General features: G+C 45.4%; 1 protein-coding gene and 1 long non-coding RNA gene across 4 annotated transcripts in view; one reads left to right on the forward strand and one right to left on the reverse strand.

Moving 5' to 3' along the window:
* LHFPL3 (LHFPL tetraspan subfamily member 3) overlaps window positions 1–19,840 on the forward strand; it is a 246,151-nt gene that overhangs the window by 220,413 nt on the left and 5,898 nt on the right. The window lies entirely within an intron of this gene.
* Window positions 13,378–14,498, reverse strand: LOC115605057. Its single transcript, XR_003990494.1, has 2 exons — window positions 14,220–14,498; window positions 13,378–14,188 (listed from the first exon to the last, which is right to left on the reverse strand). It is a non-coding gene; the product is annotated as an uncharacterized LOC115605057 (long non-coding RNA).

Genomic DNA, 19,840 nt, shown 5'->3' on the forward strand with positions numbered 1-19,840 from the left:
GGAATGGCAGTCCAGTCCCTGAGGTCAGCACTGCATTGTTAGCAAACACAGAGAGTAGTTAATATTTTAAGGTTGTTTTAGCTTTATTTGTGTATCTTGATAGGTGACATTTCTAAGACAGTACAAGTCTCTGCTGAGTTGGACTATTATTGATTATGAACACACAGCTGAACTTTGAAAAATCCTTACATGACAGAGAAATAAAGAAGCAAAGTTCCCAGAGTCATTTATGCAGGGAAAGTTATTCCATGCGGTTTTTTATCAGCCTTCCAGTCCCATTCAACTAGAGGCAAATGCCTTGTGCTATTACTAAAAGTGATCTGGAAACCATCCTCTACCTTGGCCAGGGATCAGTTCCCTGCCCTTTGCCCAAGTCTGTTTTCTCATTTGTTTCTAGTGTGGGTGGGAGTTTCCTCCTGGGTGATGTTCCCAGCAGGTATAACCTGGTGTGGGGTTTTGTTCTTCAGTGGCTGGCTGGCTGGCTGGCTCTCAGCCATAGGGATGCCCAGATGGTCTCTTCTCTGACAGCGCTCCAGCAAGGAAAGCTAAAATCGACACTGTCCCTGCTCCCAGGCACCCTGCAGATGGCTGTGAGTGAGATTCTAGCCAGAGCCAGGCCTGCAAAGGGATAAGTGGAGTCAATCAAAACACTAATGTGACGTGGGAGTTGGACAACAGGTTTCATCAAAGTCACAGCTGGAATTACTGGCGACTCAGGTGGACGTGCCAACAGCGGCTCTAAGACCAACAGCGGTCTTGAATGACACCTGTGAATAAGTGTCTGAGACTCCTGCAGACAGTTTAAGGTAGGGAACTTCCTGATGGCCACGTATGGAAACAACCTGGGCAATTGGAGGCCTCCTGCAAAAGCTACTGAGAGCAAACTCTCCTCCCTATCATCATGCTTGTCCAGCTCTTCACCATGAGGAGCACAGGGAAAGCCCTAAGAGGCTTAAAGCTGTTGTTACCCAGAATGAGACAAATGGAGAAAAAAATATACTAAACAGTTGTTTCGCCAGCTGAGATGACTGTTTTGGTTTCTTAGCAACTGTGGGGAAAGAAGCTGCTTGAGATCTGAGCAGTCTGGTCAAATCCAGCAGGCATCCCTCCGCTTTCCTCTCTGCTCATCAGCACAGGGAAGCCGTGCGGCTGGTGGTACCACAAGGGAGGATGGTAAACAAGCCCATTCCTATCTGCTGAGGGATGAGGGGACGAGCTGCCCATCAGAGTCTTCACGTGTGGTTCCTCGAGATGTGGAAAGGTTGCTTAGGATTAGATTACTTTTCATTTTAATGAGCGTGGAAAGGAGGAGGAAATCCTGCACTAACAGCTGCAACCCATGACATTCCCAAGTTGAACCCAAATCAGGAACCGCAGCAGAGGAGAAGTTGGGCTGTGGCTTTTCTGTGCCTCGGTGGCAGGGCTGGACTGGAGAGGAGAAGGAGGCCATCAGCCTCTCAAACTCCGCACACTAAAAATGAGCCTGACAGCTTGGTGCAGCCAGAGCCTGGTGTCCTCCTATGCCAGGCACTCGCCTCCTCTCCTGGCAATGCAGGTGACTCAGTTGCAGCATCCTTCAAAGGTTGCTGTTCTGTGATCACTGCTTTTGAGTGCATGAAAAGCTGTTTATGGCTGTTTTCTCAGTGATCAGCAGTCTCTCTCAAGTCCCTTGAGCAAATCCACAGAGAGAAAGGGCTGATTTTTGCCAAACAGTTTCAGATCTCAGTGAACGTCTGTGCCGGAGGAGGTTTCAGCACTGGTGCAGGGTTTGTGAATGTCTCTGTACTGGACTGGCCATTTCATTGTTTTGGTTTCTCAGGGACAGTGTTTAAATCATTTAAATTCATGTCTGTTACTGACATACTGGTTGTGCTCATTGCTAATAGCTTATTTCCATCCATATTAACACTGTCTTGTTCATTCAGATATAAGTACGAGGATGCTGACCTGTAGTTAATCCTACATATGCCTGACTTTTAATTTAATGACTATTAAATATTAATGGGAGCAGAGAGTGGAAGTCAGATCACCTTTTCAACAGCTTACTGCCCCTGTCACCAGGCTACAATGTCATCCTTGATCTTGCTTTTTTATTCCCTTTCTCACAGTTTCACTAACAGGACAAAGAAAGCTGCATTTTAGAGAAGACTTTGCAGTCAAGCAGCTATTGCAAGGATTAGAGCTGAGCCAGGATCTCCCAGCTCCTGGGCAGATGTTCAAACCACCATGCTGTTGGATAAAAGAGGTTTATTTTTTGTCCAGATCCTGGGAGAGTGCCCTACACTCCAGACCAAAGGCTACACTAGGGAAGAGGGTAATGCACACACAGACACTCCTAGACACTCTTACTGATGCTGTGCAGAAAATAATTCACTATTTAAGAAGGGATGTGGAGGGTGTCTGGTGGTTACAGCCCTCCCCATGGCATGGGAGTGCTGGTCTACCTGTGCAAAGTTCATTAAATAAACAGTCTAGTGCAGAGGGTGGACCGAGAGGCTCTCGCGCAAACCTTCATTACTGCAATGCCATGTGTCCTGCTGTGTTCCTGTCCTGGTGGTGGGAAAAATATCCTGGCTGGTCTGGGGTACAAAATTGATTCCTCCCTTCCAGAGGAGAGAGCTGAACATCACCCTTTCAGCTCCTGATGAGTATTATAATGTCTTGACTCTCACAAAGAAGCACCATTGCTTCTTCTGGTCATGCATCAAAAAAAGAAAGCCATATCCCCCACATGATCCTCCAGAGAACACAGTGGGGGACAGTGGTGGTGGTGGTGTAGGGATCTCTTTCTCTGCATCTTCCCATGACTTTTATTTTCATGGTCTTTTCTTTTGTATCAGGAAGTTGTGACTGCATCCTTACAACAGCCATACCTAACTGCTGGAGGTATTTGTCTATGCTTAAATCTATGTATCTTCAGATGATAATATTTTTCTGATTATAAAGCTAATGAGATAAAGCAGAACTCAATCAAAGCAGCTTGGCTTGAAGTGCATTAATACTTAATACCACCTTTTACTATTGTAATTATGACTTATTTACTTTTTAAATTGCTATCTGGTTTACTTAGCTCTATGAGAGACATTTCTCAAGAGTATCTTTCTGACTATAGTGTTTTACTTTTGCAGAAAAATGCAGGCATTTAGTGAGATGGAAATTACTTCCTTATTATTTAAAATTAATTCAGCCCGTCAAAATGAGCTCATTGCCATGCACAGTGCTTCCTTTTTAATTCAGTCTCAGCCTTTCTAGCGATTGAAATTCTCTGCTGAGATGATGTACATAGCAGGCTTTTTATACATATTAAACACTACATATTAGGAGGATTAAGGCTGCATATACTTTTTAGAATAAGGCACACAATTATGAAACAAGTTTTGCAGCAGGGATAAAAGAATGCCAGTTTTCCATCAGTCTTGTAAACTGCTTTGCTAGCCAAGAATGAAGCTGCGAGGATGCCTGATGGGAATAGAAAGGACTCTGTTGCCTGCTCCTGCAGACTCCAAGTTTTGCTAAATCAGGACAAAAGTAGAGAAAATATTTACATATAAATAATTGGGATGCCAGTGTTCCCTCCTTTCCTTGGAATGAAAAAGAAGAGAATAGAAAGCAGGAGAGGACAGAGGAGATTGAAACTTGTGATGGATATAGGAAGAGAAAACCTTAATAATGGGAGAAAAGTGCCTGTCAGCTGCAGAGGGAGCAAAGAAAACAAGGAAGGGGAGAAAAGAGAGGTTTCTGACAGCAGCACCCCACCATTTAGTTGGGCCCATAAGAACGGCCTCAGGATTAAGAATCAGTTAAGAGAGGGGGTAGAGAAGAAAAGGCAACTTTAAAAGATCTTCATATTTCCCACTCCATCCTCTGAGCCACACAGCTCCCGCTGTATTCCCTCCTCATAGCAGCTGAACACACTTACACCAGAGGTTCAGTCCTCTGGAGTCAGCCCAGCATGAGAGGAAACACCCCAGTGATTCACCTGCACTGAGCTGGTGTCCTGGGCACACTCCCTGGAAAGAGGACAGCAGGAAAAGAAGAGCTGGGAATGGGGAGAGCGCTCAAGGAAAACCTTTGCTTGGGAGGACACCTGTGAAGATGGACATTCACATAATAAGATGATGACCATGGAAATTATTTTTCTATTCAGTGACTGAACCAAAGAAGTTGTTAAAAATTTTCAGTTTGGGCATACCATAGACAAGACATTCAGTGTCATTCCTGTCTTCAAGAGGGAGGATATGGGGAGCAATAGACATGACGGTGTGACCTCTGTCACTGGGGACGTGATGGAGCAAAGAATCCTGGAAATCATTTCCAAACACAAAGGATGAGAAGGTGACTGGAAGCAGTCAACATGGATTTACAAATCCTGCCTGACGAACCTGAAACCTTGTATGGTGACATGACTGCCTCAGTGGTCAAGGGGAAAGCAGTGGACATTGTTTATCTTGACTTTAGAAGAGCTTTTGGCAGTGTTCGCCATAACAACTTCACAGACAAGCTGATGAAGTGTGAGCTAGCTAAGTAGACAGTGAAGTGGATTGAAAACTGCCTGAGCTGCCAGGCTTAGAGGGCTGCGATCAGTGTCATGAAGTCCAGCTGGATGATAGGGCACATAAAAAACTGGAGGAAGTGGTTGATGTGCCAGAGGTTTGTGCTGTGCTGCTATCCAGAGGGACATCAGCAGGCTAGAGAAATGGGTAGACAGGAACCTTGTGAAGTTCATCACAAGGAAACCCCAAGTCCTGCATCTGGGCAGGAACAACCCTATGCACCAGTATATCCTAGAGGCCACCCAGATGGAAAGCAGCTTGGTAGGAAAGGACCTGGGATCTTAGTGGACACCAAGCTGACCACGAACCAGTAATGTCCTTTGGGGCAGAGCAGGTCCACAGGATCATCTGCTCAGCACTGCTGAGGCCACATCTGGAGTGCTGTGTCCTGTGTTGGGCTTCTCAGTACAAGAGATGTGGCCATACCGGAGAAAGTCTAATGGAGGGCCACTAAGATGATGAAGGGACTGGAGCATCTCTCCTATGAGGAAAGGCTGAGAGAGCTGGGGTTGCTCAACCTGGAATAGAGAAGGCTCAAGGGAAACCTTATCAGTATGTGTTAAGTACCTGATGGGGGGGCAGTAAAGAAGACAGACCAGACTTTTCTTGGTGATGCCCAAGGACAGCATAAGACACAACAGGCACATACTGACATGCAGTAAATTCCATTGAAACATCAGGAAAAAAAGCTTTTTTTATGGTGTGCATGGTCAAGCACTGGAGCAGGCTGCCATCCTTGGAGATACTGAAAACCTGACTGGATGCAGCCCTGAGCAGCCTGCTTAGCTGACCCTCCTCCGAGCAGTGGGGTAGGACTAGGTACCACAGAGGTCCCTGCCAACCTCCGCAGTTTCCTGTGACACTGAGACAAGAAACCAGCAGAGAACTGGCAGGTGGAAAATATGAATATTGGTTTAGGGGTTTGCAGTAAAAGGTCAGTAAGACACCATGGTGCAAACAGGTGCCCTGTGATCACTACTGCAGCAGTGGAGATGTTGCAGCCTACCCCACATACAGCTGCATCACAGCAGGAGAGGCGCATCTCCCACTAATGCTGTCTTAGTGGGTCAGTAAGAGCTAATGCAAGTAACACTCTGTAAAATAAACCTAGTGGCAGGAGCAGCCAGCTTCACACCCAGCTCTTCAGACCACCCATCCCAAAACCAGCTCCCTTGCCAATGGGCACCAGTGCTACCATGCTCCCCATCCTTGGGATCTAAAACCTCAATAACTGCAGATGTGCTTTAACTTGTGCTGCTTCGGTAGATATTTCTGGTGAAACAGCCACGTAGGAACTGCTAAAGTGCCAAAACTGTGTGGATAAGAGGCCATGAGAAGAAATCAGATTTCTTTCCTCCCATGTTCAGAGTCGCCGTTGTCACACCAGCTGCGGCATTCCCTCAGCAGCACATCCGAGGTGGGAAGCACACCGAGGCTCTTACCTCTCTCCCTGGGTTTTGTTTGAGGTGTTGGCTGTTAGCTAAGGATCCTGACACCAAACTATTTTGGGATAGCAAGGTGTTGGCTTTTGCAGATTTAACACAAATTACTTTGAATCATCAGGGACATTTTATAGATAAAGTTTCTGAGGTTAAACAGACCTCAGTGTTTCAATTTAAAGTATTTCATCTGTGCATTGCAAAACAATATAGAAAAAAAATCCAAATTTTTCAGATAATCTAGTAGATTTTAATCTTTTTCTTTAATAAAGTCTAGTAGATTAAAAATAGTTTAACGAAGGATCCTAAAGTTATTATTTTTTTCATTTTGAACATTTAATAACGGTTTCTGGCATAATCCATTTTACATTGTTTCGAATTACATTAGAACTAACGTTCATTAATTTTCTTAGTAATGCCACTTCCTTTGCCATTGCCAGTAGCGCTGTGGGCGAGCCGGTGACTCTAGGTACAGCAGTCCCCTCTAGTGGGTAAAATCAGACCGGCCCGATTTTGCAGTACCTGCTGCATCCTGCTCGTTAGCACTGGCTGGAAATAAAAGCTTTGCTTTTCTCCAGAATATCCTGAAGATTCTGAGTCTGTTTCATCTTTTTTATTATTATTATTTATTTATGGTACGTTATTTTTGTTCTGAATTATAACGGGAAGGAGAGAGGGGCACGTGAGGCTCAGGTTCAGTTCCTATGTGCGAATCTTCGCTCAGAGCAGTAATTCCTCCTAAAAGTGCCATCAAAACTAGCAAGTTTTCTGTGAAATGCCTTATTTCCACGAAACATTTTGGAAGCTAAAATTATTATTTTTTTAATCAAAAGTTGAGTAGGTGATTCGTGAAGGACAGGCTGACCAGAGATCACCGCCCAGCTCCTGGCTCAGCAGCTCATCTAAACCCACTTCAAAACCCTTACGCACTGGTGTTTTCTGATTCAAAATTATGCCTTTGTAGTATTCCGCTGTTCTGTGAGCAAGAAGCAGTGATGTTTAGGTTTTAGGAAGCCATTATGGTCAATAGAATAAAGGATACCCCATGCTCAAAAACCATGGCTGCCCATTTGTTACAATTCTGTTATGCTGCAAATGTAAGGGAGAACTGTTTCTAACACCTCCCATCTCTTTTTTCACTTTTCTTATACATAACTGTGGTCATGTTTTTAATTAAGTTAAAATAGGACGTTGCGCCAAGCTCCTCAACAGCTTCCTGAATTTTGTGATCTATCCCATCAATCGACTGAAATCAGAACACTGTCTCTGCTGGTACCACGTGCACTGAGTGCAAGCCACAGATATTTGCATGAACCAATTTGTCTCTTAAAAATATTTCTTCTTAACTGAATCATAAATTGCCTTTACCCTAATGCTCTAGGTAATGAATTGCATTTGAAATATGTTTATTTTTAGCAAACAAATGCTAATGGCAGCTTGCTGTTAAAAATAGACAGTATACTTGGCACAGAAGTAAGGGCTGGGGAATTTTTCTTCCCCTGAGCAGTTGAAATGCCCTTTGTGTAAGTCATCTGGGGAGAAAGCATGATGTCCCTGTGGAATTTAGTCTCTCCGACTGGGGAAATTGTGAACAGCAAGGCACCGCTTGTCACCTGAGCCCTGGCTTACAAATAGACCTCTGCGGTCCAGCATCCCTAGGGGGCTGTTATACCTCCTGCGGGGCAAGGGTATAGGATGGAGACAGCGCCGCCGCCTTTTCCTCTCTCCCTGCCGGACATCAGTGGGTGTACTATGGGGGTTTTGTGTGCCTCCAGCTATGCCTGGCTGCAGGGAGCGGGGCCATTTTGGCAGGGGAAGTGCTGTACGGCCCCCGACATCTCTGGCTTCCGCTCCTCCTCTCCCAGCAGCTGCTCCGCTGGCCAGCGAGCTTTATCCTAGACAGGCTTTTCCTAATGCCTAAGTGAAATTTCCCTGGCTGCACTATAAGCCCATTACTTGTCACATCCCCAGAGAGAATGATTTATTCCCTTCCTTTTTGCAGAAGCTTTTTTCATAGTTAAGAGTGTTATGTCCGGTAAGTCTCCTTTCCTCTAGACTAAACAGCTCAATTGCTCGTGTTTTCTCTTACATTAAGATTTTCAAGGCTTCTCATCTCTCTTGTTGCTCTGCTCTTGACTTTACCCAGTAGGTCCACTTCTCTCTTATAGTCTAGTACCAAAAAACAACCATGCAGCTGAGGCCTTGCTGAGTAGCCTGGTAGGTAAATTTTCCTGCTTGCACATCCTTGTAGGACATTTGGTTTTGGTCCCATGGACTCATGTGACCAGTTGATCGATCCCTAACATATTTTGTACAACTTCTTCTTCTTCCCATGCACACATCACTACTGGATCTGTCCTATTTTTTTCAGACCATTTCTCTAATGCCTTATAAATGTTGAATACTGTTTCTGTTCTGCAACACCCTTGCAGACCCTCCTGGATAACTGTGGCTTACAAATAGAAGAGGACAACCTCTGTTCCATCGGAGATCCTCTATTCCACTCTGAAAATATTTTAACAACATCACACCTAAGACAGATTCCCACATAACTAATAAATGCAGCACTTAAGCTGGACAGTGAACCACTAATCACCACTCTAACAGTATGTTTTCCCAACAGTTTGCATTTCTTTTCATAGCAGTTTATCTAAATAGTGTTTCCTACATGCTGTGAGAATGCTTTTCAAGTTGTAGCCCCAGTGATGCCTGGGGGCAACTCAGCTGCAAATCTGTGCTGGACTCCTGCTGTCAGCCCTGGCCATGTTGGCACCTCCCTCGCTTGGGCAAGGGGCAATATTTTTGCTTGCAGGTATTGTCCTATGATTCTCAGCACTCCTGGGATTGGATCTGCCCTGGCAATAGCCTTATGGTGCATCGTGGAAGAGCTTGCCCATCCCTCCCAAACCACACAGGAATATGTCCTTCAGCTGCCAATAAAGTAGCCTAAAACGCATCTGCTTCTCTGCACCATTCATCCCACCTGGAGCAGGAACCCAGTTTGGCACCTGTGGGTTTCCCAGTCATGAGAGTTATGGAGAGCAGGGATCTCCCCTTCAACAGCAGCAAAGGCAGTGGCAGAGTCAAGGCCTCCTGCTCTCAGGGCAGAATGTCTGCCACTCTCCAACATGTCCTTGTGCTGGGGATCTTCTGGCCCTGGATGATTTTGCATTCAAAGCACACCATTACAGGGTTAGTAAAGATGCCACCAAGCTAGAAAGGGCTCCTTTGAGGAGGGATCATGTTAACCTTTCTGCGGGAAGTTCTCAGCCACAGACAGGGAAGTGTTTTAGAAGTGAAGATATGACACAAGTCTGGTTGTACAGGCTCAAGTCAGGAGACTGGCAGCTGCCACCATTTCACTGCAGAAGCACTGTGGGGTTTTATGTCACCTAAACTTGTACAAGACACAAGCCCTGCTCAACAGAGATTACAAATCTAATTTTGAACAATATTTTCCAGCATTCTGCTTGTAAGGTGGGTTCAAGAAGGGCAGCATCTCCTTCTTGCTGCCAAAAGATCTTACACACTGAGCTCTAGCCAAAAAATGCTGCCTTCATTTGGCAAAAAGGACCCAGTTTTTAGGGAGGACAAGACAAGAAAGCCTAGTCTGAGTTGCTGCTAGTTGAAAATTACCTAAACATGCTGAAAATTATAAGCTTAACAGGGGAAATACCAAAATCCTGTAAAATAACCTAGTAAATATGATTTATTTGTCAAGAGAAGGTTCTTATCTTGGAGAAAAAACCAAAAAAATCCCAATGGGAATTCCTTGATAGACCCACAGTGCTTCTCATTATCATCTTAGGAGTTGAGTTGGCTCTAGAGACAAAAAAAACCCCAGAAAGGTCCAAAAGGGTTTCCAAGAGATGTAGATTGTAACACAAAACATGGCTGGGAGTCTAGCTAAAAAGTACTAGTTTAAGAAAAGTAGAACAGATTCCCTATTTACAGGCTTTATCATTGCCTGGGACCAAACCCATTACTTCATAATTCTAAACTGCAACCTAAACTGGGGTTATAACAATCAGAAGTCAGGAATCCCAATTAAAGAAGATTTACCCACAGTGGCATGTGTTTCATTAGCAGGTAACATGAAGAATCAATATTTTATGACCTGCCACATATTTGAGTCATCTGTCATGTGTTATCCTTAGATGTTGAAGTTATTTGACAGCTCTAAAGCAGAAGGAAGCAAAACAGAAAAGAAGTTTTTTGCTGGTGTCACTTTCAGACAAATTTAACAGGTAATAGTCTACAACAAGCAATTAAAACACATCGGTCTCTTATTACAGAACAAATTCTGTTCTGTGGGGCCTGAGGGAAATGCATCTCATAAAATTTGCTATTTTTATATAAGACAGCACAAACTATACTTTCCCTGCATGGGAAAAAAAAAGAAAAAGGAAGAAAAAAAGGCAGACATGCTGCTACTTAGCAATGTGCAGATGAATACTGATTTTGGCACCTTACATAATAGGGAAGCAGAAAGATTCACCTGCAAAGCTTCAATGCTTGTCTTCTGCTGGGGTCCAGCTGCTGAGTCCTCAGCTACCACAGTCAGTGGAACCACAGACCTATATAGGAACATACCCATGTGGAAGATACTGTTTATCTGTTGTCCAGGTAAAAAGCACAGCAAAGGAAGGAGATTAGATTGTACAAAAAGGAGGAAAAGATGAAATGCCTGTGCAGTTACCTACGGTTTTAGAAATGTCATGACTGCTCATATTGGTGTTATTGCAAGTTCCAACTCTGAATCAGATGTTGCACTTGAATCTCAGCTTTCAAAAAAATGTATATATTTGTTCCTCATAATTGCAAAGAAAACCCCTGGCTCAGGAAATGTGAGGTAAATAAGGTAGAAATCAGACTTTTCAGAAGCTCATGTTAGTGCATCTCTCTGGTTTGCAAAGGTTTGTGGCTCATTAAGGCTCTCTGGAAAACAAGGACTTCATTTCATGAGCAGTGTTGACAAGGATGGGTCTTCTCTCTCTTCTGGTGTGGAACAAAAAAAGAGATGTTTTCATTGGTCTAGAAGAGCCAGTTTCCAAAGTAGCCAAGGCATTTTTTATCAGAGCATTTCCTTTCATTTTCCAAACCCCCGTAGAATAACTCCTTTGGTGTGATAAAAACAAGAAGCACCCAAGAAAACTTCAGCCTCCGCAAATTGGTATTTTGCACTGAAAATCCGTTCAGTCATAGAATCATACCACTTCTTTGGGCAACCTCAATATAAAGTTCCTATGGGCAATACCAGGAAAGCCTGTGAGAGTGAAGATATATGAATAATGGCATTTTTTCCTGTCTTCAAGCAATTGATAATCTGAGATTTTGCTAGCAATGGGGTTTGAGAAACATCTTGGTTAAGAAAGAAGTGCTGCAGGGGCTGTAGGAATGACCAGCAAGCTCATCTCCAGGGTTCGATGACCCATCGGTTAGGGAACACCATGAAACAACCACATTTACCTCGCCACAACCATGGCTGATGCTTTCCATGATGTTACCCACATGGAGCAAGCCACTGCACTGCCGCAGATGCTCAGTCCATGGCACTGGGCGCTCAGCAGCAGCCAGAGGCAGTCCAAGATGGGTGCTAGGCCGCCTCTCCCTCGTCTGCACAACAGAGGCTCAACTGCCTTGTCAGGCACATCAGGATTAAAAAAAAAAAAAAGGTGTTTCTCTTTCCTTGAGTTTCTGCTCATGTTTAAATTTGCTTGGCTCACCCCAGCTGCAGGGACTTTGCTGCCAGCAATCTCCTGCCCTGCGGTCTCAGAAACATGGGCAGCCTTTGCTCTTCCCCAGGGCTGAGGTAATCTGAGAGGATGTGACTGCTAGAAAAAGGCTCCAAATTAGGAGATGTTTCAGTGTCTGAAGTGATGAAATATTTAATCCCTGCTCTCTCTGGGATATGCATCATCACAGATTTACTTATCAGCTGCTCACTGACAGCAGCAGCTGACAAAGACAATGACAACTGACATACATTAACCCAGCCGCACAACACAAGCTATCACTCCAGAGCAGAAATCCATCATTATTATTTAAGCACTGAGGAGGTGTCTCAGTTGGTGCTGGATAACAAAGTGCAGTGCTTTTCAGCCCCTGCGCTGAAAAGTCAACACTGCTGGGGCCTATCAGAGGCAAGGGGCTCTCACCTGAGCCCTGGTAGCCCCAGTAGGAGAGACAGCAGCAGCAGCACTGGTCCCAGAGCAGCCCAGTGCTGAGGGTACACACAGTGTTCCCTGTGCTCCCACTGCTGGTCTGGCCATACCCTGATGGAGGAAAATGAGAGGGAACAATGGACAAAAATAACTTGTTTAAGGGGTGGAAGGGATGAAGCCTTTTTTAGAGCTTTGCTAGAGCTACCCAGCAGGATAGTGCATTAACACCCTGTACTCGAGGCTGTAGGTGAAGTGAAAGGGTTATTGCACAGCTCCTCAGGGAGTGCAGACCAGACTTGTTATCCTTTTGTCTAAGGTCCCCCCTTTTTAACAGATGGGCTTCATTTCTGAGCAAATCTATATCAGTATCTTCTTTGTCTAATGGGTTGCACTGAATTACTGCTGTTTCTGAGGAAGCAGTGACTGAGCTTTGAGGAATCCTGGTGAAACAGGGTTTTGGTTTGAGATGGTGGGGTGGGGTTTTTCCCCCCTTCCTGTTAGTGTTTTCCACCAGGCTGGTTGATCCTTGAGACCACCCTGCTGTCTCTTGCTGTTACAATGGCATCCTTACGTAGATAGGTGGCATTTACACAAGGGTTGCCTTATGGTCACTGGTGGGAATAGCCAAACAAATGGAAATTATCCATGTGTGTTTGTGAATCAGATATAGGGAGGAAGGGGGAAAGAAGCCACCAAGGCTCCAAAGCCCTGGAGCGGATCTTATGCTGTATGAGGCTTGGTCCTTCTGGAGAACGGAATAAGGGAATACAGCACCATGTGGATGCCACATCCAAGTGTTGGAAGGCTCTGCTGGAGAGTAAGAGCATGTACAAAGAGCTGCCCTTCAGACCACTGATGATCAAGACACACCACAGGTTACAAGTGAGGTTCATATGGTTAAGTCTTCCGTATTCATGCCTTCATATAGACAGGCCTCAAGGATAGGGCTAGAGAACACTGGATGTAGTGAGACGCTTACAGACTGATTACCAGAAGAGTTATTTGTTTAGTCTGTGTTCCAAGGACTTCACATACCAGAGCCATCACCAGGAGGGACAGTGTGTGGGGACCATAGCAGCATGCAGAAATGGGACAGTGGGGAGAGCAGGAAACAGCTGTGAGGTGGCACTAGAGAGATAAAGTGATGCTGAGCACAGAGGGTGCCATAAGGGGAACACCTCTGTCTGCCAGGCCCCTGCAGGAAGTGGGAAGATGTGGGAGCCAAGAGCTTCCTTCCAATGATCATCTCCCACAGATGGGAGGAAGGCAATGCTAGGAGCAATGCTCTGTTCATTGCCATCACCATTTCATATGCACAGCAGTTGCTGAGGCTCATGCCTTAAACTGCAGGGCTTGCTGGATACGCCAGGTTGTCACCTTCCTGTTCTGATGCAGAGGAGAAGGAGCACAACCAGGACACTGTACCACTCCTGTCATTCAGGGCTACTGCAAACCAGCCTGCCTTCCTGCACGCTTTTCAACTGGAAATTCCCTAACACAGCCCTCTCTTTTCTGTGAAGGATTTTTTTCTCTGCACTGTTAGTCACAGTCTGCCTTCTGTACTGAAAGCTCTTCAGGGAAGGAATCTCCTGTTTTTCTTTTGCAAAAGTGCATTTAGCACTCCTACAGCAACTCGGAAAAACATTTAAGGGAATAATATGAATTAATAGCAATAATAAATCCCTATATATTGTCCAAAGCCTGCAAGAATTGGTTTTGCAGCAATCCTACAGGACAACTGGAAAGGGAAGAAACAATGCCTGCATGAGCATCCAACATGCTCCTTGCTGCACATCAGGCAGGTTTCCATGATGGGTGGTGGCCACCAAAAACCTTGCCTTCTCTTTAGACCCTGGCTTTGCCATCTCCCAAATCCAGCCTCTGCTCGAGCTGAATATCACCTAACCCCATAGAGATTTTTTCGGTAGTTCGACATGTAATCTCATAGCCTTGGAAATGATTGTTGGCCTTAGGCACAGCCCCAGGTATTTCATATTTGCCTAGAGAGTATATAGCCAGTTAATCAGTATTCCTGTGCTCAGGTAAGCTAATCATTAAACCACAGTTTTGAAACCTCAGACTAAAGCTTCTTCAGATCATTATCTTTCTGTTTCCCATAAACATGTAACTTGGCACCTGGATCTTTCTCAGAGGCAGAAATGGGATCAATGTTCACAGCTCATTAGCAGGTTTTGATTGAGACCCAACATTACAGCAGCCAGCCACTCCAGGAGGAGTTTGTGCTCCGGGTGAAGGACCCACCGCCTTGCCTTGGCGAGCCCCTGCCCCAGCTGCCCTCTGGACAAAGCCCTCCAGCCACAGGACCCTTCCCCTCCACAGCAAGCCCCAGCAGCCAGAGCCCTGTTCCCAGCCCAACCCAACCCACTCATCACATTTTCTTTCCAACCAGCACAAACCCCTACAAAGAGAAAGTTTGGAAAACTTTTGGAAACCCCTGGATGTGCCTTTGCACAGCAGGGAAGCAGGTGGGATTTGTGCCATGCTCCCAGTTCACACAGCTTTGGCACTGGCCAAAGAATAGAGACATTCATTTCACACAATGGAAAGGAAGTTTAAAAGTTTATATTGTTCTGCAGCATTTAATGTTCACCAGCACTGATGGTTTTCACTATGTTTTCTGAGGTGTTTAAACTGAACTTCTTCTGTATATTCTAATTATTATGTTATAATTTAAAATCAGCAAAGTATTTCAGGAAATGTCATTCACAGAAATGTCATTATAACATGCCGGAATGGCCAGGCAACTGTCACAGCCCTCCTGCTTTCTGTTGGGAGGAAAAAAAATCATTATATGAATTGGGAAATCATTTTGAGAAATCCAGTCTGTTGAAAAAAAAGAGCAGAACTCCATTTGTGTCACACCACTAAAATAAGCCCCATCGTAGCAGCTTCCTTATGCAGAGATTCTGGCTGGCACCTTCAAGAGTCTGCTTTAATATCTTGGCTTTCTCCCAGGGCTGAACTCCTACTCTGTCTCTGCTGCACAGACATGCAGGCTAAAACCAACGTGAAGCCTGAGCACAGCACTCAAATGGGTGACTGGCGACTGGCTCTTCCCAAGCTCAGGCTTGCTCACAGCTCCCCGGAGGCGACACTGGCCCTGGCGCTGCCTTCTGCCCTCCCTCATGGCCAAGACAGGACAAGTACAGCTTTGTACCAATGTCAACAAGATTTGTTTTCCCAGACTGAAGGTGTGCCAACGTCAACTTCTTACATTGCCCAACACAAGAGAACTCCTGGAAGATGGAAAGCTAATGGACCTAGGTATAAACTGTTATTAACAAGATAAAAACCCTTAAGAGTATACAATGACAATCCAAGCATTTTCTGGCCAATCTGCCCAGAACCTTATGGAGGTACCTCCAGTGGCATGGCTGGATCTTCAGAGGGTCTCCCAGTAAACAAGTGCAGATTAAAGTTCTTCACAGTTTTTAAACAAAGATAATGCAGAGCTTTCTGCAGATGCATCTGATCGTGGCTTGAAGGCTGATGAAACAAAGTAAAATACCTCCGAATCATCTGGGTTCCAGGAGAGAAACTGTAAAACAACTCCAGCAAATGTGCAGAATATAAATAAAGTAAAATATTTTCTCATTAAACAGTTAAAGAACAGGAAGAGTTTAGGAATCACTGTTCAGGGACTCCTGTTTAGTGACAGCAATTTATTTGGCCATCTGGGCAAAGAAAGACTGCAGCAAACCACACAGAGGAAATAAAAATAGATGAACAACAAGTAACTGATTTTGCTTGACTCAAGCCTACAACTCTGCAGAGCAGGAAGCTATTTCATGTGAAAGACATTATTGATGAAGGCATTTCAGCCTCTCTCCAGTCCTTCCAACAACATACTAGATCTCCCATGCCAGCAAACCTGTCTGGAGACGTGACTCCCATCCCAAACTTGCCAGAAACATCACCAAGTACAAAAGACAAATTGATGAGCCTTCTGGAAAGGGACCACCAGAGGAAGGAGCGTCTCTCTGGTGCTCCACAGTAAAAGAAAACTCTTTAGGAGAAGGAATAGGAGGCTTTTTGCTGTGTTTATTCATTATGATAAAAATCTTCCTTTTCTTGACAGGCACAGAACAAATATTGAAACGGAGGAAAACACTGCCCACTGTTCAGCAGGATCTGATCACTGCATCTCAGTGTTTCGGTACCCACCTCAAGCGGACACACAACCTCCTCCCTTGTTCAGGCACGCTGGGCTGTGTGTGATGGTAGCAGAGGGGAGGTGGTGCCTGCTCAGGAGGCACAGCACTGCAGCACCAAGCTGTCCAGCTGGGGGACCCAAAAGCTGTTGGTAGTGAGGTATGGGTAGCAGATCCATTGCTCAAGGGAGCCCTATTTCCATCAGCCCACACTGGTGCCAGCAGATGATAGGGATGACAGCTATGACTTGCTCCATCCTTGGATAGGTGTCTCTTCCCTCTGCCTGTCACTCTCCTCCTGTTTTTGTCACTGACACATATGTGGTATTCTTGGAGCTGCATTCAAACCAGAGGAAAGCCACCTGAGCCAGGGATTAGGAAGGGTGGCAGGGAAGCTCGAAACCAGCCCCTATTCAGGGTTTTGGAGCCTGTCACTACCACTGGGTTATATTTAGGTGTAGTTGAAGGAGGATCATTGGGAAATGAGAAAACTGCTTTCTTTAATTTGCTCTAGCCCTGGTTCTTAGGATTTGCAGTCAAAATTCACCTGCTCCCCCAGGCATGGTCTCACTGACAAGAGTAGTTAAGCTGATTGTCATACGTAGCTCGGCTCACCCCTTCCCACCAGGCTGCTCTGCTCCTTGCATCCCTGCACCAAGCCAGTCAGCCCTTAAGATATCTAGCTTATTTTACTGAGCCCTCCAGGGCGGGGGTTGAAATCTTAGACCCACCTTCTGCAAAGCCATTTCCTCCTCCATGAAGGCAGTCCTGGTGCTCAACTGCACACCCCAACAGCACTAAAAATACCCATCCTCAAGCTGTGCTCAGACGAGATCTTTGACAGCCTGTTACAAAAACTAATCCAAAACTGCCTAATAATTTGATATCTCAGGCTGAAGATTATCTCCTATGCGTGGGAAGTAGTTTCTCTCTTCATGTCTCCATGCATGCTGTTAATCACTCTGTTCAGGATAATTATAACTCCAGCATTCCCACACCTCTGTCCATCTCAGACTTCGGCCTCCAGTCTCACCCAGGTCTATGGTCACACAGGAGCCAACGACACTCATACACCCTGGGAACCATCCCGAGATTAAATGAGTCACCCCAGGAGGGCCCTGTACCTCTCCGAGGAGTACCCAGAGCTGCACAACCAATGCCTGACTCTCAGAGAGCTGACATGTGAGATACAACTCTAAGCCCAACTGCCATCTTCTCTCTCCTCCCCAAAACTCTCCTCACCTTTGTCAATATTTCCATCTGGAAGAGAACAGGCACTTGAAGACGTCAAGACCACAAATGGATATTTCAGGCTGAAAGACTGTCCTGACACAACCTGGGCTCCAGACTTAGTTTCCAGATACATCTCTCTGTTGATAACTCATCACAGGCTGGTCAGACTTAATTGCTCAATCCTTTCTTTTTCTTTGATCAATTTGTCTTGACAACCACAATTTTCTCTGGAGTCTTTTACTTACTGTCATAACAGCTTCAAAAACCATTCTGTCTGGAGAAAGTAAAAGACAACAACTCAGAATATGATTCCCTACTGTGTCACTACTCTCCCACAGCACACTGCCTACAACCAAACAGCCTCTGAACCGACAGCCATTTCCTCCTGCCATGTGTCAGCCTCCACATACAACGACAGCAAAAGGGGAAAAAAGAAATGTAAGAATAAATTCCATTTTAAAACTACAAGGCTTGGCCAGAGCCTGGCAGGGAAGGGCAGGATTTGGCCAGCAGGGTAGTCACTGGCAGCAGTAAGTGTGCATTCTTGTGAATGACAGTATATGAGTTGCTGATGGCGAAGGTCTGTCCAGCTGTATGTCATACACAGATACCAGCAATCTGGCTGAATCCTTCAGTGTTTTTCTGTTTCGTCTTGGAAAAGCATGTCTAATAAAACGTCATGCTGTCTGTTTAGTGGTTAACTCTGACTATCACTGCCCCCATGGCCCTGCAAGTGTCCCCTCAGATGCTAGAAATGCCCTCGTGCTGCCATGAAGTGAGCCTGCTGCCTGCAAAACAGACCTGCAGGCCACATTTTGACAGACATTTAGAAAATTCTTGGATGCTCTTGCAACCCTTTCTTACAGCCCTGGGAACACTTCCTACAGCCTGTGCCCAGGAGTTCAGCTGCTGCCACTGACAGGGTGCACAAAATACCACCCAGCAGATGGAGTGAGTCCCACCATTCCACTCAGCTCTGGTTTCACAGGGCTTAAAAACCTTGTCAATTTTTTATGCGATTGAAGTCTGTTTTGTTGCAAGGAAGTGCTGCAGCAGAAGAGCCAGCTCATACCCTTCTGCTGAGATGAGCTTCTCCTCTAGTGCCATGCGGACAAAATCATCACAAAATTTCAACCCCAAAGTTTTGTAAAAGTTTTAGTAACTCCTCAAGGTTTGCTGTGTACTGTCTTTAACCCCTGCCCTCTCAGGTATTCTTCAGTAGCTGTGAGTGATGCCAGATCCTGCCTGCTGGATTGCCAGGAGGAGGAGGAAATGCACTGAGGCAACTGTAGTGTGGACAGGTCATTTACCACATTTTGTTGAGAAGATGCTGAGCAGTGAAACACTGAAAGAGGGCTGCTAGCAAAACAGTTAGGGAATGTCTGTCCATTCTTCCTTCCATCTCCATAGGGCAGCCTTGTTCCCTCCTCACTTGGTCTAAGCTGCATTTCAGGGGCAGGCACCAGAGAGCACAACTCCTTCACCTCCTGGCCACATAGCTATTTCCAGAACAACCTGTGGACAGCATCTCCAAAACACTTGCTGGAGTTTCAGCTTGGATCACTAGGACTCTTACAAGTTTGGAGAGGTCCCTGGCTGGTGCCTGGCTCCTTACTGAGAACACAGTATTTGCTCTGGGTAGCTCTCTGAAGCACCCCCCAGTAGGCCAGGGCAAAGGATGCTTGGTGCATCAAGAGGGAAAAAGAACCCAGAGCAGGTAGGCAAATGGGAATACACACTTAAAGACAGATGGGAATACACATTATTCCTCTCTCATCACATGGAAAACAAAGTTGTTCTCTCAGGCCACTCAAATAGGTTTTGTTATGTGTTTTAAATGAAATATCTTCAAAGAAATAAGAGTCTATCTGACACTGGCTGCCCCGTGCAGTTAGACATCTGTCTGCTTTTCATGCCTTATGTTACACACATCTGGCTACCGCCCAGGCCCTGAATGCATGTTGCTATTTGAATTTTGGGGTGCAGTAGCTACAAGTGGAGTTTTAACACACTTAGCATTGCACCAACCCTGATGTAAACAACAAAACGACCTACCTGTGGTTACAAGGAACTGAGCCAGATCGCAAGCAGAAAAGCAAGAACTCCAAGCAGCTTATTAAAACTGAACATGTCCAAATTTTTTTGGCCTACTGCCTGGGCAGCAGTGTTATCCAAGGTGCCTCAGCATGTCTGTTTTCAATTGCAGACCTTCAGCAGTAATGTTTCTCTCCTCCTTCATCTCCTCCTGTACACCAAACACAGCAACAGCACTCAGAGAG

This window comes from Strigops habroptila, chromosome 3 (assembly GCF_004027225.2).
Source record: "Strigops habroptila isolate Jane chromosome 3, bStrHab1.2.pri, whole genome shotgun sequence".
Classification (NCBI taxonomy): domain Eukaryota; kingdom Metazoa; phylum Chordata; class Aves; order Psittaciformes; family Psittacidae; genus Strigops; species Strigops habroptila.